This window comes from Oncorhynchus tshawytscha, linkage group LG01 (genome assembly GCF_018296145.1).
Source record: "Oncorhynchus tshawytscha isolate Ot180627B linkage group LG01, Otsh_v2.0, whole genome shotgun sequence".
Classification (NCBI taxonomy): Eukaryota; Metazoa; Chordata; class Actinopteri; order Salmoniformes; family Salmonidae; genus Oncorhynchus; species Oncorhynchus tshawytscha.
The window spans coordinates 17,073,474-17,091,024 of NC_056429.1; the positions used below are offsets into that span (position 1 = coordinate 17,073,474).

Here is a 17,551-nt window from a genome sequence, read left to right on the forward strand (position 1 = left end):
TTTCTTTCTCTCTCTCTCTTTTTTTTCTTTCTCTCTCTTTTTCTTTCTCTTGCTCTTTCTCGCTCTCTGTCACTTTCTCTTTCTCTCGCACTGTCTGTCACTCTTGCTCCTCTCTCTCTCTCTCTTTCTGTCACACTCTCTCTTTCTCTCAATTTCTCACTTTCTTTCTCTCTTTCTCCTTCTCTCGCGCTCTGTTACTTTCTCGCTCTCTGTCGCTTTCTTTCTTTCTCGCTCTTTCTCCTTCTCTCGCTTGCTCTCTCTCTCGGTCACTCTATCGCGCTCCCTCTCTTTCTCACTCTCTCTCCAGCTAGTGTCAAACTGAGGCGGTGCTCATCACTTCCTGTTGAACGCGGAACGAGGGAGAGCTCTGTTTGGTGTTTTAGAAGGTTTTGAAAGTCTATTGAAAGAGTTTGGTTACTAGCTAGCTGGATCCCGCAACGCGGTTGGCACCAGTTGCTGGGACCGCTACCATCTGTCCAGTGATCCTGGTCTGGGGAGATGGTTGGCATAGCCTAGTTGCTAGTTAGCTGCCTATCAAGTTAGCATTTTTTTTTAGGGCTAGCCATTGTGGCTGGGAACACGGATTGTCCCGGGCTTCTGGCTGTCTAGATCCCTGCTGTTTGTTGTTGTTGTTTTCAATCTTCCCTGTGACCTGCCCTGTCTGGAACTGCGAGAAGTACGTTGCTACCATGACAAAGACTAAAGCCGGCGAGAGTACCATTGAGAACAGTGGTGTCTCTCAATCACAGGTGAAGGATCTTTTAAACTAACAAAAATAGTTCTACAAGCAGTTGTTACAACAACAAGAAAATAGCTCAAGTGTTTTGTCCAAATACTGGTGGAGTAAACTAATAAAATAATGGACAACCTGGCCAGAGAGGTCCAGGACCTAAAGAACAGTTTGCAAGTCATTGAGAGAGGACATCAGTTCTGTATGCGAATCCATGATAACAATGACGGAGAAATTGGATTATCTCGGGGGACAATCAAGGTGGAACAACATGGTTGTGGACGGAATTGCATATGAGACCTGGATGGAATCTAAGGACAAAGTGAGGAAAATGATCTTGGAGAAACTGAAAATGGACCACAGGAAAATTTACGTGGAGCACCCCCACAGGACTGGAAAACCCACCACTGGCCCAGGTGACAGGCCCAAGCCGATAGTGGTCAAGTTCCTGAGGTTCAATGACATGGTAGCTGTTCTGGAAAGAGCCTAGAACTTGAGAGGAACGTTTATCATCCTCAATGAGGACTATCCTGAAGCGCGTCAGGGGAGGAAAGAACTTATCCCAGCCATAAAAGCTTTCAGAGCTCGTGGGGACGTTGCTTACATCTGCTGACAGGCTTATTGTCCACCCTCCCCCCCCCAAAGTCCTGGATGTGAGAGCCAAGTCTATGGGTTCGTAGCTTTAACCCCGCAGCACACACACACTCTTACACACACCAACTGATTAATGGACTGCTGAATGTATATATTTTTTTCACATGCTTTGTTGACTCTTTTCCATATTATGTCTATCTCTGATAAACTACCCAGGAAAGGGCTTAAAATAGCCCATGTTAATATGTATCCTTAGAAATACAGTGAATGAAATCAATAACTTGCTATCAAATAAAATGCATAAAAGAAACGTCCTCTAACTGTAAACTGTGTTTATTTTCAGCAAACTTAACATGTGTAAATATTTGTATGAACATAACAAGATTCAACAACTGAGACATAAACTTAACAAGTTCCACAGACATGTGACTAACAGAAATGGAATAATGTGTCCCTGAACAAAGGGGGGGTCAAAATCAAAAGTAACCGTCAGTATCTGGTGTGGCCACCAGCTGCATTAAGTACTGCAGTGCATCTCCTCCTCATGGACTGCACCAGATTTGCCAGTGTTTGCTGTGAGATGTTACCCCACTCTTCCACCAAGGCACCTGCAAGTTCCCGGACATTTCTGGGGAGAATGGCCGTAGGCCTCACCGTCCGATCCAACTGGTCCCAGACATGCTCAGTGGGATTGAGATCCGGGCTCTTCACTGGCCATGGCAGAACACTGACATTCCTGTCTTGCAGGAAATCACGCACAGAATGAGCAGTATGGCTGGTGGCATTGTCGCGATGGAGGATCTTGTCAGGATGAGCCTGCAGAAAGGGTACCACATGGGGGAGGAGAATGTTGGCCCTGTAACGCACAGCATTGAGATTGCCTGCAATGACAACAAGCTCAGTCCAATGATACTGTGACACACCACCCCAGACCATGACGGACACTCCACCTCCAAATCGATCCCGCTCCAGAGTACAGGCCTCGGTGTAATGCTCATTCCTTCTACGATAAACACAAATCCGGCCATCTCCACTAGTGAGACAAAATCACGACTCGTCAGTGAAGCGCACTCTTTGCCAGTCCTGCCTGGTCCAGCGACGTTGGGTTTGTGCCCATAGCTGACGTTGTTGCCGGTGATGTCTGGTGAGGACCTGCCTTAATAAAACAGGCCTACAAGCCCTCAGTCCAGCCTCTCTCTGCCTATTGCGGACAGTCTGAGCACTGATGGAGGGATTGTGCATTCCTGGTGGAACTCGGGCAGTTGTTGTTGCCATTCTGTACCTGTCCTGCAGGTGTGATTTTCTGATGTGCCGATCCTGTGCAGGTGTTGTTACACGTGGTCTGCCACTGCGAGGACTATCAGCTGTCCGTCCTGTTTTCCTTGTTGAGCTGTCTTAGACGTCTCACAGTAGGGACCATTGCAATATATTGCTCTGGCCACATCTGCAGTCCTCATGCGTCCTTGCAGCATGCCTAAGGCACGTTCACGCAGATGAGCAGGGACCCTGGACATTTTCTTTTGGTGTTCTTCAGAGTCAGTAGAAAGGCCTCTTTAGTGTCCTAAGTTTTCATAACTGTGACCTTAATTGCCTACCATCTGTAAGCTGTTAGTGTTTTAATGACCTTTCAGCAGGTGCATGTTCATTAATTGTTTATGGTTCATTGAACAAGCATGGGAAACAGTGTTTAAACCCTTTATAATGAAGATGTGTGAAATTATTTTTATTTTTACGAATTATCTTTGAAAGACCAGGTCCTGAAAAAGGGGCGTTTATTTTTTGCTGAGTTTATTAGCCATTTCTGAGATAATTCATTTGATGGTACAGCAGTAGCAATACAAGTATATAACATCTATACAAGAGACAGGAATGATTGAGGGAGGTGTTGCTGTATATATTCAGAGCCGTATCCCTGTAATGCTTAGAGAAGATCTTATGTCAAGTGTTATTGAAGTGTTGTGGTTGCAGGTTTGTCTGGCACACCTATAGCCTTTTCTTTTGGGGTGTTGCTATAGGCCACCAAGTGCTAACAGTCGGTATCTAAATAATATGTGTGAAATGCGTGATAGTGTATGTGATGTAAACAGAGATCTACGTTCTTGGGGACCTGAATATTGACTGGTTTTCATCAAGCTGTCTGCTCAGAACATGCTTCGCACTGTAACCAGTGCCTGTAATCTGTTTCAGATTATTAATCAATCTACCAGGGTGTTTACAAACACTACATGAAGTTCATTTTCACGTATTGATCACATTTTTACTAATACTATAGAAGTTTGTTCTAAAGATGTATCTGTACCCATTAGATGCAGTGATCACAATATGGTGACTATATCCAAGTTCCAAAAGCTGGGCCTAAAATAGTGTATAAGAGATCGGAGCAAATATTTTGCTGTGACTCTTATGTGGATGATATTAAAATATTTGTTGGTCTGATGTGATTCATAAGGAGTGTCCAGATGCTGCACTTGATGCATTTATGAAATTGCTTCTTCCAATTATTGATAAACATGCACCTGTTAAGAAACTGACTGAATTGAATTGAAAAACTGTATGGTTGAAAAAGATAGGGCAAAAGGAGTGGCTAAAAAAGTCTGACTGGCTGACTTACTGCAAATTGAGAAATTATGTAACTAAACTAAAAAAAATAAGAAACTGTTATGAACACAGGATCGATCATATAAAGAATGATGGAAAAGACCTTCGGAGTACTTTAAATGAAATTATTGGTAGAAAGACAAATTCAATCCATCTTTAATCACAAAAACATTTGATGTTACTAATTATCAACTTGCTGCCAGCTCTTAGCAAATGGTGTTTTACCAAATACAATGCTATTTCTCTGTATATAAATTAACCACAGATGTTCAGCATCCTTATAGAGAAGGAAGGGCACTCAACATATACTGCACTGACACAAATGGCTGATGATTGGTTAAAAGAAATTGATAATAAGAAGATTGTGGGAGCTGTGTACTGTTAGAGTTCAGTGCAGCCTTAGATATTATTGACCATAACCTGAAAATTAGATGTTATGGCTTTTCAACCTCTGCCGTATCGTGAATTCAGAGCTTTCTATCTAGTAGAACTCACAGGTTTTTATTTAATGGAAGCTTCTCTAATGTCAAACATGTAACGTGTGGTGTACCGCAGGGCAGCTCTCAAGGCCCTCTGCTCATTACTCATTTCTATTTTTACCAATGACATGCCACTGGCATTAAACAAAGCATGTGTGTCCATGTATGCTGATGATTCAACCATATATGCACCAGCAATAATAATAATAGATTAATTAAGTCACTGAAACCCTTCACAAAGAGTTGCAGTCTGTTTTCTAATTGGTGGCCAGTAATAAACTGGTCCTGAACATCTTTAAAACGAAGATAATTGTATTTAGTACAAATCATTCCCTAAGTTCTAGACCTCAGCTGAATCTGGTAATGAATGGTGTGGCTGTTGAACAAGTTGAGGAGACTAAATTACTTGGTGTAAACTTTCATGGTCAAAACATACAGATTCAATGGTTGTAAAGATGGGGAGAGTTCTGGACGTAATAAAGAGATGCTCTGCTTTTTTGCCATCACACTCAGGCTCTAATTTGATCTTATTTTGATTATTGTCCAGTCATATGGTCAAGTGCTGCAAAGAGCACTCTCCTGTACAAGGGTGCGTTCTGAGCCCTCTCCTGTACTCCCTGTTCACCCACGACTGCGTGGCCACGCACGTCTACAACTCAATCATCAAGTTTGCGGACGACACAACAGTGGTAGGCTTGATTACCAACAACGACGAGACGGCCTACAGGGAGGAGGTGAGGGCCCTCGGAGTGTGGTGTCAGGAAAATAATCTCACACTCAACGTCAACAAAACTAAGGAGATGATTGTGGACTTCAGGAAACAGCAGAGGGAACACCCCCCTATCCACATCGATGGAACAGTAGTGGAGAGGGTAGCAAGTTTTAAGTTCCTCGGCATACACATCACAGACAAACTGAATTGGTCCACTCACACAGACAGCATCGTGAAGAAGGCGCGGCAGCGCCTCTTCAACCTCAGGAGGCTGAAGAAATTCGGCTTGTCACCAAAAGCACTCACAAACTTCTACAGATGCACAATCGAGAGCATCCTGGCAGGCTGTATCACCGCCTGGTACGGCAACTGCTCCGCCCACAACCGTAAGGCTCTCCAGAGGGTAGTGAGGTCTGCACAACGCATCACCGGGGGCAAACTACCTGCCCTCCAGGACACCTACACCACCCGATGTTACAGGAAGGCCATAAAGATCATCAAGGAGAACAACCACCCGAGCCACTGCCTGTTCACCCCGCTATCATCCAGAAGGCGAGGTCAGTACAGGTGCATCAAAGCTGGGACCGAGAGACTGAAAAACTGCTTCTATCTCAAGGCCATCATACTGTTAAACAGCCACCACTAACATTGAGTGGCTGCTGCCAACACACTGACTCAACTCCAGCCACTTTAATAATGGGAATTGATGGGAAATGATGTAAAATATATCACTAGCCACTTTAAACAATGCTACCTAATATGATGTTTACATACCCTACATTATTCATCTCATATGTATATGTATATACTGTACTCTATATCATCTACTGCATCTTTATATAATATGCTCTGTACCATCACTCATTCATATATCTTTATGTACATATTCTTTATCCCCTTACACTTGTGTGTATAAGACAGTAGTTTTGGAATTGTTAGTTAGATTACTTGTTGGTTATTACTGCATTGTTGGAACTAGAAGCACAAGCATTTCGCTACACTCGCATTAACATCTGCTAACCATGTGTATGTGACAAATAAAATTTGATTTGATTTAGTTAAGCTGCAGCTGTCCCAGAACAGAGTAGCACGTCTTGCTCTTCATTGCAATCAGAGGGCTGATATTAATACTATGCATGCCAGTCTCTCTTGGCTAAGAGTTGAAGAAGGACTGACTTCTTGTTTTAATAAGAAACATTAATGTAATGAAAATTCCAAATAGTTTGCATAGTCAACTTACACACAGCACGGACACACACATTTACCCCACCTGACATGCCACCAGGGGTCTTTTCACAGTCAAGGAAACGTACAGTATTATAAAGGGCAATGAGTGCATGAAACTCACTTCCATTTTATACAGCGAGTGAATAAAGTGAACAGCAAATCTCTCTCTCTCTCTCTCCCTGCAGCTCGGCTCTCAACAGCGTATCACCAATCTTAATCACATCTGTGCAAGCGCACCTGTGAGAACAGATGTCCACTGGGGCCGGCACACTGTTCCAATATAGGGTGGAGTCGCTGTGTGTCTGCGTGTGCCATGTGGCTCTCCTCCACTCCCCCCTATCCTTCGAGTCCCCCGCATGTCTTGTCCGTCCGCTGCCACTGGGCCAGGCTTGCCCTGACAAGAAGGACACACAGCAGGCAGGAAACAGAACTGTAATGTCATCATACTAGCTAGTGGGCATTGATATGGAGTTGGTCCCACCTTTGCTGCTATAACAGCCTCCACTCATCTGGCAAGGCTTTCCAATAGATGTTGGAACATTGCTGCAGGGACTTGCTTCCTTTCAGCCACAGGAGCATTAGAGAGGCTGGCCACTGATTTTGGGTGTTCAGGCCTGGCTCGCAGTCAGAGTTCCAATTCAATCCCAAAGGTGTACAATGGGGTTGAGGTCAGGGCTCTGTGCAGGCCAGTCAAGTTCTTCCACACCGATCTCAACAAACCTTTTCTGTATGGGGGCATTGTCATGCTGAAACAGGAAAGGGCCTGCTCCAGAATTCAATGGTGGTGAGCTTTACACCGGCAGCGTAGCCTAGTGGTTAGAGCGTTGGACTAGTAACCGGAAGGTTGCAAGTTCAAACCCCTGAGCTGACAAGGTACAAATCTGTCGTTCTGCCCCTGAACAGGCAGTTAACCCACTGTTCCTAGGCCGTCATTGAAAATAAGAATTTGTTCTTAACTGGCTTGCCTAGTAAAATAAAGGAAAATAAAAACACCACTCCAGCTGATACTTGGCATTGATCTTAGGCTTGTGTGCGGCTGCTCTTCCTTAGAAATCCATTTCATGAAGTTCCCATTGAACAGTTTGTGTGCTGACGTTGCTGATGTTGCAACTGAGGACGGATGATTTTTACGCACTACACACTTCAGCACTCGGCAGTCCCATTCTGTGAATTTGTGTGGCCTACCACTTCGCGGCTGAGCCGGTTTTGCTCCTAGACATTTCCACCTCACAATAACAGCACTTAGAGTTGACCAGGGCAGCTCTAGCAGGGCAGAAATTGACTTTATGGTAATGTCGTATCCTATGACAGTGCCATGTTGAAAGTCACTGAGCTCTTCAGTAAGGCCATTCTACTGACAATGTTTGTCTATGGAGATTGCATGTCTTTGTTCTCGATTTTATACACCTGTCAGCAACGAGTGTGGCTGAAATATTCAGATCCACTCATTTGAAGGTGTCCACATACTTTTGTATGTATAGTGTATGTACTGTTCTTGGGTGAGACTTGATTTAAGGGGATTTGAAGTTGCTATGTTTCAAAACAAAGGTTGTATATGTGTTTTATGAAAGGAGAAGGTGACCCGGCCTTGACCCTTTCAGACTATCTCCACAGTGCTGTATGGAGATGCCAGGAAAGACATCGCTATGAGCTTACTAAAGTGACCAAACAACAATTAATATGTGGTTTGCATATTAATCATATGTTTGCATATTAAGCCGACATTACAATGTTTTACTGTATAATTTCTCTCCTTATCTGATGGAATCCACCATTTTTTTTATTCCATGCATTATGTTGCTTCAGTCGCCCAGAGGCAGATAGAATAATGCCTTCCAATTAAATCTGTTTGCTCCACCGTCACAATTGATGTTAGCGGTAGCAGTGATCATTTGTATTAGTGGAATGAAAAGGGACATTAAACTAGCTTAAGCATTTAAGGGTATTGTGTTTATCCCGATTGTGCTGTTCCATTAGCCAGTTGAGACCACAGCTTTTCTGCAGCCCAAAATCCCCCTTCCTCCCTCCCAAACTCCAAGCCTCGCACCATATGGCTCTGTCACCATCCCTCCCAGTCCCAGCCCAAACCCTGTTGGCCAGGCTAGGAGCCCCACCTACAGAGAGAGAGAGGCATCCAAGCACTGGCCTGGCTTCACACGCTCCAACGAGCTCATGCTGGAGAGATTTGGCATGGTCACGTTATCACCCATGCAGCCCCACCTACCCCGTGCCCAAACATCAAACAGTGTCACCGCCGTGAAAGGGCGGCTTCCCCTCCTGCCATCCACCCATCCAGGATTGATCCTGGGTCTTATCACCACCCTGATCCCTGTGTTATTTTGGGAGTGCAGGGATTGCCTAATGATCTATTGACGTGATCTATCGATCTTTGTCAACCACAATGGCCAAGCACTGGAGAGCCTGTGGGGCCTAGCTAACTTGTATTTATTTTTATTTTACCTTTATTTTACTAGGCAAGTCAGTTAAGAACAAATTCTTATTTTCAATGACGGCCTAGGAACAGTGGGTTAACTGCCTGTTCAGGGGCAGAACGACAGATTTGTACCTTGTCACCTTTCGGTTACTAGTCCAATGCTCAAACCACTAGGCTACACCCCTCCTTTCCCTCTCCCTCCGCTCTGCACTCCTCTGCCCCCGCACCCAACCCTTACCAGTCCCAACAGGCGCTCTCTTTCCCTCTCCCTCTGCTCTGCACTCCTCTGCCCCCGCACCCAACCCTTACCAGTCCCAACAGGCGCTCTCTTTCCCTCTCCCTCTGCTCTGCACTCCTCTGCCCCCGCACCCAACCCTTACCAGTCCCAACAGGCGCTCTCTTTCCCTCTCCCTCTGCTCTGCACTCCTCTGCCCCCGCACCCAACCCTTACCAGTCCCAACAGGCGCTCTCTTTCCCTCTCCCTCTGCTCTGCACTCCTCTGCCCCCGCACCCAACCCTTACCAGTCCCAACAGGCGCTCTCTTTCCCTCTCCCTCTGCTCTGCACTCCTCTGCCCCCGCACCCAACCCTTACCAGTCCCAACAGGCGCTCGCTTTCCCTCTCTCTCTCAGAAAACCCAGAGAGATGAGGAATGAATGTGCTTTTAACATCTGTCTGTGAAGTAACAAATGTATTTTAGCTAATGCTGTTATCCAAAGATGACTGTGTGCTCTGGATAAATCCAATGCTTTTTCGGTGTGAGTGTTTCTGTGAGAGGGCATTTGAGGATGCATATATGACTCTTTAAAGTCCGAGTGGGATCTATAGTGCTTCACTTATTGTATCTGTATCTTACCCAGAATGCAACAGTGAAGGTCACACCCTCTCCCTTTCTCCATAGTTACGGCTCAGTTCAATCAAAGCCACATATTAATGCAGAAGCATGAAACAGCTTTTTCCTTAACGTCAAAACAAAATAATCACAGAATACATTTGCAAAATATAGAAATGAATATGTGGACTCCTCTCACAGTTATTGGTTTCAGTAGAATATGTTTTTGCTTTGCTCTGGCAACTTTGATTGCATCACGCCTTTGTTTGTACCATGTAACCTTCAAGTGTCACATGGCAGTAGTTGTTACTCGTCACGCTGCTCTCAGGCGATATATCCTCAGTCATTTACATCTCCAGATGTCTCATATCACTACCATAACCGGGCTTAACACTTTCTAACACAATTTAATGCTGATCTTAATTAGAAATGTGTGTTTTAGTTGAGACCCAAGGTCTCTGTGGTGAATCCAATATCAACTTTACTAAACTCTGTTATTCTGCTCACTGCTGCTCAGTGTAAAGAAGCGAATCATTCTTCTGCCATAGAGATACATTAGATGGATAGACCTGTTCAGTACACCGACAGCCACACTCAGTTTAACTCGCAGGCTGCAGCTCTGCTCCGTATAACACCACACTAATTCCATGTAGCGATTACAAATGGTGACATACTTAGCATTACTGAAATTAATGTGCCACAGATCGATATCAGACGACTTTCAAACAGCTCAATTTTACACTTTCTGCAGGCAACAGATGGAACTAGCTGATAGTGTTGCCAGAGGCTCCAAGGTAGACCAGCAAGTTGAAAACAGGGCCCTTTGGTTATGGTTCTGAGAGAGGGGGTGAAAATATGTACCCTTTTCACAACTATTGAGCTAAACTGAGCTGAGTAGAACTGCAGGCCTGGTTACACATTCACGGACCATAGTTGCGTGCCGGAAAGGACAATATGAAAACTAAATATCTGAGCCTGAGCCAGAATATGGTCTGGGTCGGCACAATAGTGTGAAAAGGATGATACTGTATTACAGTGCTTATCTTCTTAACCGGACCCTGCTCGCCTAAACCCAAATCTGATTATTAGAATAGAGTCATTAATTGCAAATGAGCTTCTGCTACTGTGTTGGGTACACAAAGGATTTCTACAAATGTCTAGTGCTGGGTGTTTTTGAATGTTTTACTGGACACATTTTTTTACATTCAGGATAGGTTTAGCCTCAAACTGTGTGAGAGAAAACAATCAAATGAAGTTGCATTGTTTAAATACACCTAGAGGCACATTATATTCTCAGTGTTTAAATACACCTAGAGGCACCTTATATTCTCAGTGTTTAAATACACCTAGAGGCACCTTATATTCTCAGTGTTTAAATACACCTAGAGGCACCTTTATATTCTCAGTGTTTAAATACACCTAGAAGCACCTTATATTCTCAGTGTTTAAATACACCTAGAGGCACCTTTATATTCTCAGTGTTTAAATACACCTAGAGGCACATTATATTCTCAGTGTTTAAATACACCTAGAGGCACCTTTATATTCTCAGTGTTTAAATACACCTAGAGGCACATTATATTCTCAGTGTTTAAATACACCTAGAGGCACCTTTTTATTCTCAGTGTTTAAATACACCTAGAAGCACCTTATATTCTCAGTGTTTAAATACACCTAGAGGCACCTTTATATTCTCAGTGTTTAAATACACCTAGAGGCACCTTATATTCTCAGTGTTTAAATACACCTAGAGGCACCTTATATTCTCAGTGTTTAAATACACCTAGAGGCACATTATATTTTCAGTGTTTAAATACACCTAGAGGCACCTTATATTCTCAGTGTTTAAATACACCTAGAGGCACATTATATTTTCAGTATCAGAATGTTTAGTTCCTTCCCAGACAGGGATCAAACATGTCAGCAGAAATCTCTCAACCCATGATTGATAGGACTCTGCATCACATTGATAGGCCTGTGTATCTCTGATAAAAAAAAAACTATCTACACCTCTCACTTATGTCAGGTTGAATCTCCTGGAACTGCAGGACTGGGGGGATTGGAGAAAGGAGCATGCCATGCATTAAAAACTCTGTCATTGGAGCCATTCCTGTTCCAGGATTCTTACTGAGGCCTTGTGATTGCATTGCCCTGGTTAGACTGTGTGTGTGTGTAACCGATGTGAAATGGCTAGCTAATTAGCGGTGGTGCACGCTAATAGCATTTCAATCGGTGACGTCACTCGCTTTGAGACCTTGAAGTAGTGGTTCCCCTTGCTCTGCAAGGTCCACGGCTTTTGTGGAGCGATGGGTAACGATGCTTCGTGGGTGTCAGTTGTTGATGTGTGCAGAGGGTCTCTGGTTCGAGCCCAGGTTGGGGCGAGGAGAGGGACGGAAGCTATACTGTTACATGTGTACAATATATATGCGTGTGCGTGCATGTGTGTAACAGCGTGGCCGAATGGAGACGGAGCGAGAGATACGTTTTTTTTAAACAAGTCAGAACACATCTGGTTTTGATTGGTGGGGAAAAAAAGGCCCGCACTGTGTTCTGAGAACTGGCAGTGCCTCTACAACTCAACCCAGGACAGCACAGTACAGTACAACACTGGAAAACAGACAGGGAAAACTGAATAACAACGCCCCCCACCACCCCTTATACCCTGAGTCTTTGCCAATTCACATAATCCCACATATGTTTCCAAGTACTGTATACATGACTTCCTCCCTTCCCACTATGCTATGGGAGAGGGCAATGAGGTAGGTAGCCTGGTACAAGCTAGGACTTCTAGTCCCATACCATGGCAGTTCTGTGTTTTAGGCAGAATAGTACCCTGGAGGCAAATGAATGTCTCAATGTCTGTCTGTTTGCTCCTTGTCTTGTCACCTCAGAAGTATTGAAGAGGCAGAGAAATTGCGAGAGGTAGCACTGGAAAGCAGTTGTCGGTGAACACTTCCCCCCTGAGGGTGCTAAAATCCGCTATTCTCCATCTGTTTGATCAGAGAGGGGGAGGAGAGGGGGTGAAGAAGAGGTAGAGGAGGGGATGGCAGGTCACAGATTGAACGTGACAGAGAAGCCCTCCTCTGGCTAGAGAGGAGAATACTGCAATTAAAAGTGACGCTGTGGTTAACACCAGCAGACGCCAGCAGCCCCTGCAGCCTGACCAGCCTGCCTATTCTCATTCAGCCCATACTGTAGTTTTGGAGCGCAGACAGCATTAAGGTGTCTGCCTGTATGAGTGTGAATGTAGCCTTAGCCGCTTCAGGAGATAACCTTCCTCGTTAAGCGATTGTCTTCATGGTTGAGGCAAGGTCTGTCACCTCTGAATATAGCTCAGATTGAGATGGAGTGTGTGTGTGTTTGCCCTTGTGAACCTACTTTTATACACAGGGAGTATGTGACTCTATCTACACCTGCGGTTTAGAGGCACTATGGGTCCTGTTCTTCTGCCCAGGGATGTTCTGAAGGGAGTGTTTGGTTGAGAGGGAGTATGAGTCCTGTTCTAACCAGGACTGTTCTGAAGGGAGTGTTTGATTGAGAGGGACTATGAGTCCTGTTCTTCTGCACAGGACTGTTCTGAAGGGAGTGTTTGATTGAGAGGGACTATGAGTCCTGTTCTTCTGCACAGGGCTGTTCTGAAGGGAGTGTTTGATTGAGAGGGACTATGAGTCCTGTTCTTCTGCACAGGACTGTTCTGAAGGGAGTGTTTGATTGAGAGGGACTATGAGTCCTGTTCTTCTGCACAGGGCTGTTCTGAAGGGAGTGTTTGATTGAGAGGGACTATGAGTCCTGTTCTTCTGCACAGGACTGTTCTGAAGGGAGTGTTTGGTTGAGAAGGACTATAAGTCCTGTTCTTCTATCCAGGGCATAGCCATGGAACGTACAGACCTCGTTCTACCATGTAACGCACAGTGATCTGTTTCCACCCAATCCCTTTGATGGGATTTCACAAGCTGCCAATAATCCACAGGCAATGGCAAGGATACATTTTCTCTAACACTAAAAATAATGTAGTTGCAAACAGCGGGAGGAAGCTGGGACTAAGCAGAAATTAAGTTTTGCAGAGCAGCGTTTGAGGGGATTGTTCATAGAAAACACAGGAGAGAACATCCATTTGCATGCCATTTTCCACAGCACAGGATAGGCTACAGAACTTAAATGCACAATGCTGTTTTCACTTCCACATTGCTTTAGTAAATAAGGTGCTGAATAGGAACGGCAGGAGTTACGGTTGTGAATTTACTACAGTGTATTTATGGCCTTTTCGTGCAGTGTACTGTGTGTAACACTTCATGCTTCTTTAAGTTATAGTTATGTGCTGTGCTGGCAGTATTATAGAGCATTAATATTCAAATTGCATTGTAATGAGATAGAGAAATAGAGAGCTGGAGAGAGAGAAGTAAAGAGCGAGAGGGAGAGGGGGAGAGAGAGAGAGAGAGAGAGAGAGAGAGAGAGAGAGAGAGAGAGAGAGAGAGTAAAGAGAGATGAGAGAGAGAGAGTAAAGAGTGAGATGAGAGAGAGAGATGTAAAGAGTGAGATGGGGAGAGAGAGAGAGAGAAGTAAAGAGTGAGATGGGGGAGAGAGAGAGAGAAGTAAAGAGTGAGATGGGGGAGAGAGAGGTAAAGAGCGAGATGGGGGAGAGAGAGGTAAAGGGGGAGAGAGAGAGAAGTAAAGAGTGAGATGGGGGAGAGAGAGAGAGAGAAAAGAGTGAGATTCCAAACAAAAATAAATACATAACATTTATATTCAACTGTATTTCATCAGATGGGGAGAGAGAGGTAAAGAGCGAGATGGGGGAGAGAGAGGTAAAGAGCGAGATGGGGGGCCCCATTTAATTTAACAGAGAGAGGTAAAGAGCGAGATGGGGGGAGAGTCTTTTTTAGAGAGAGAGAGAGAGAGAGAGAGAGAGAGAGAGAGAGAGAGAGAGAGAGAGAGAGAGAGAGAGAGAGAGAGAGAGAGAGAGAGAGAGAGAGAGAGAGAAACTAGAGAGAGAGAGAGAGAGAGAGAGAGAGAGAGTAGAGTTCATCCCTTCTTTTTAGAGAGAGAGAGAGAGAGAGAGAGAAAGAGTGAGATGAGAGATGTAAAGAGTGAGATGAGAGAGAGAGAGAGAAGTAAAGAGTGAGATGAGAGAGAGAGAAGTAAAGAGTGAGATGAGAGAGAGAGAAGTAAAGAGTGAGATGAGGGAGAGAGAAGTAAAGAGTGAGATGAGAGAGAGAGAAGTAAAGAGAGAGAAAGAGTGAGAGAGAGAGAGTAAAGAGTGAGATGAGATGAGAGAGAGAGAGAAGTAAAGAGTGAGATGGGGGAGAGAGAGAGAAGTAAAGAGTGAGATGAGAGAGAGGTTAAACTATCATTAGCCCATCAATGCCTGACTTAAAAGTGCCCTTCCAGAGAAAGAAAGAGATGTAAAGAGTGAGATGGGGAGAGAGAGAGAGAGAGAAGTAAAGAGCGAGATGGGGGAGAGAGAGAAATGGATTTGGCCCTTTTGATTTTCAGCAACTCACGCAAACTAAAATCTCAATTCATATGCGTCTGCTGTGGCTGCATTTTTTGCCGCTGTGTTGATGAAAAGACTGTAAAGTTGGACTGTTTGCTCTGGGAGGGATGGATGGAGGGAAGGATTGAGGGGGGAAATATTAGATGGACAAACCAAGTCCTGTTCTTATATAAGCTCAGATATTGAGTGTGACCTGCTGCCACTTTATCTTGCCCTCTGCAGATTGCATTCCATAATCTAACCAGACAGATTTTCTTTAATGAAATCCTGTAAGAATGATTAGAATAAAAACACTTCTGAATGAGCAGGAACTGCTTTAAAGATAGAGAGCCTTTGGCTTTGCTTTTGCCACTGTCTACTCCTCTAGTTAGACATTTGGTCTTGATGCCACTAGCCTCATTGGGAGACTGGAATTGGATTTGGCACCGTATGATGTTTTCCATCTTAAAACCAGTGAACCAAACCAGTGAAAGACTAAGTCAATATTTACTTCCAACCTGTCTTTCCGGTAATTCTTTAGTTGATTCTGCTTAATTATATTCAATAGCTTTGTGGGACAAAGCTTCTCCATTTAGTATTTATGTCTATCATTTGGGTCAGGTGGTGGTTGAGCATCTTTCGTCATTGTTGTAAGACAAATATAAAACATTTAGCAACAAGATGCAGACGTCCTGTGAAAGCAGAGACAAACACAATCATAAGTAAAAGTTAATGTCAGCTCAGCATTACACGAGCAGAACAAATGCCTCCCATTGATCAGCAGTAAGAAAACAGGGAGACTCAGAGATGGGGGATAAAACACCAAACCATCAACCGACCAGACTAGGGTAGCCATCTCATCCTGCTAGACCAAATGAATCATCTTAATGAACTATAAACAATACATACTGTGGGCTTTAATTATGTCTCATGAAAATAGATAGAAACAAACACACAGTTAGAGAGGGGAAAAGAGGGAAAAACAGAGGGGAGGAGGTTTACAGAAAGTGGAATTCCTCTGGCACCACCGTCGTCTCCTTTAGAGGGCTGTTTTGGTTTCTGTTCACCACTGCCGTGGTTACAAGGGAGAAACAGGAGGGAAAAGGGGAGTTTTGGTGCCAGTTCTGGGTGTCTGAGGTAAACCCTTCCTGCCCTCCCCTCTCCTCCCTCTATGTTGCCTGGCTCGCGGTTTAGCGTTAGCCCCAGGCAGCCCTTCTCCAGACCACTGGGCTGATAAAGGAGCGCTGGCATAAATTCCCACATTAAAAAAATACTATCTATACTATGGTATAAATACTATAGTATACTGTGGTATACTTACTATAGTATACTATGGTATAAATACTATAGTATACTGTGGTATAAATACTATAGTATACTGTGGTATACTTACTATAGTATACTATGGTATAAATACTATAGTATACTGCGGTATACTTACTATGGTACAAATACTATAGTATACTGTGGTATACTTACTATGGTACAAATACTATAGTATACTGTGGTATACTTACTATGGTACAAATACTATAGTATACTGTGGTATACTTACTATGGTACAAATACTATAGTATACTGTGGTATACTTACTATAGTATACTATGGTATAAATACTATAGTATACTATGGTATAAATACTATAGTATACTGTGGTATACTTACTATGGTACAAATACTATAGTATACTGTGGTATACTTACTATAGTATACTATGGTATAAATACTATAGTATACTATGGTATAAATACTATAGTATACTATGGTATACATACTATAGTATACTGTGGTATAAATACTATAGTATACTGTGGTATAAATACTATAGTATACTGTGGTATAAATACTATAGTATACTATTGTATACATACTATAGCATTCACTGTAGTGTTTTTAGAGACTTTACTGTAGTATTCTGTTAGGTGCCTCCTAAGAAGAGGTAGGTGCAGGAGTCAGGAGCAGGAGAGCAAGGAATTCCAGTTTGCACAGTCGTTTATTATAAGTCCCAACCCACCAACAACAGGCGGGGAAAATCACAAAACACACGGAGGAGAAACCTCAACTCCTAACACAGTACCAACGGTACAACAACTGTGAGGGAAAAACCCCTGTGGTGCAAACACGCACCCCTAACAGAGCTCACACAGCAAAATAATCCCACACAAAGACTAGCAGGCAGCAGAGGTTAATAAACCCACCGAAATGAACTAATCAGACACAGGTGATAACTACAACAGACAGACACAAACGAAAAGGAAAAATGGATCGATGGCAGCTAGTAGGCTGGCGACGACGACCGCCGAGCGCTGCCCGAACAGGAAGAGGAGCCACCTTCGGTGCAAGTCGTGACATATTCACTGTAGTGTCTTTGTGGACTAAAGTCTGCAAAATCACTACAGTGGATAACATTATTTACTGTAGTATAACTGTTGTATTTACAGTTAACTATAGTATAAATAGTGTAGTAAAATAA

At 43.7% G+C, this 17,551-nt stretch overlaps 1 protein-coding gene across 1 annotated transcript in view; it reads left to right on the forward strand.

Annotated features, from left to right (window-relative positions):
* The window catches only part of LOC112229182 (plexin-B2), a 252,685-nt gene that overhangs the window by 135,596 nt on the left and 99,538 nt on the right, over positions 1 to 17,551 (forward strand). The window lies entirely within an intron of this gene.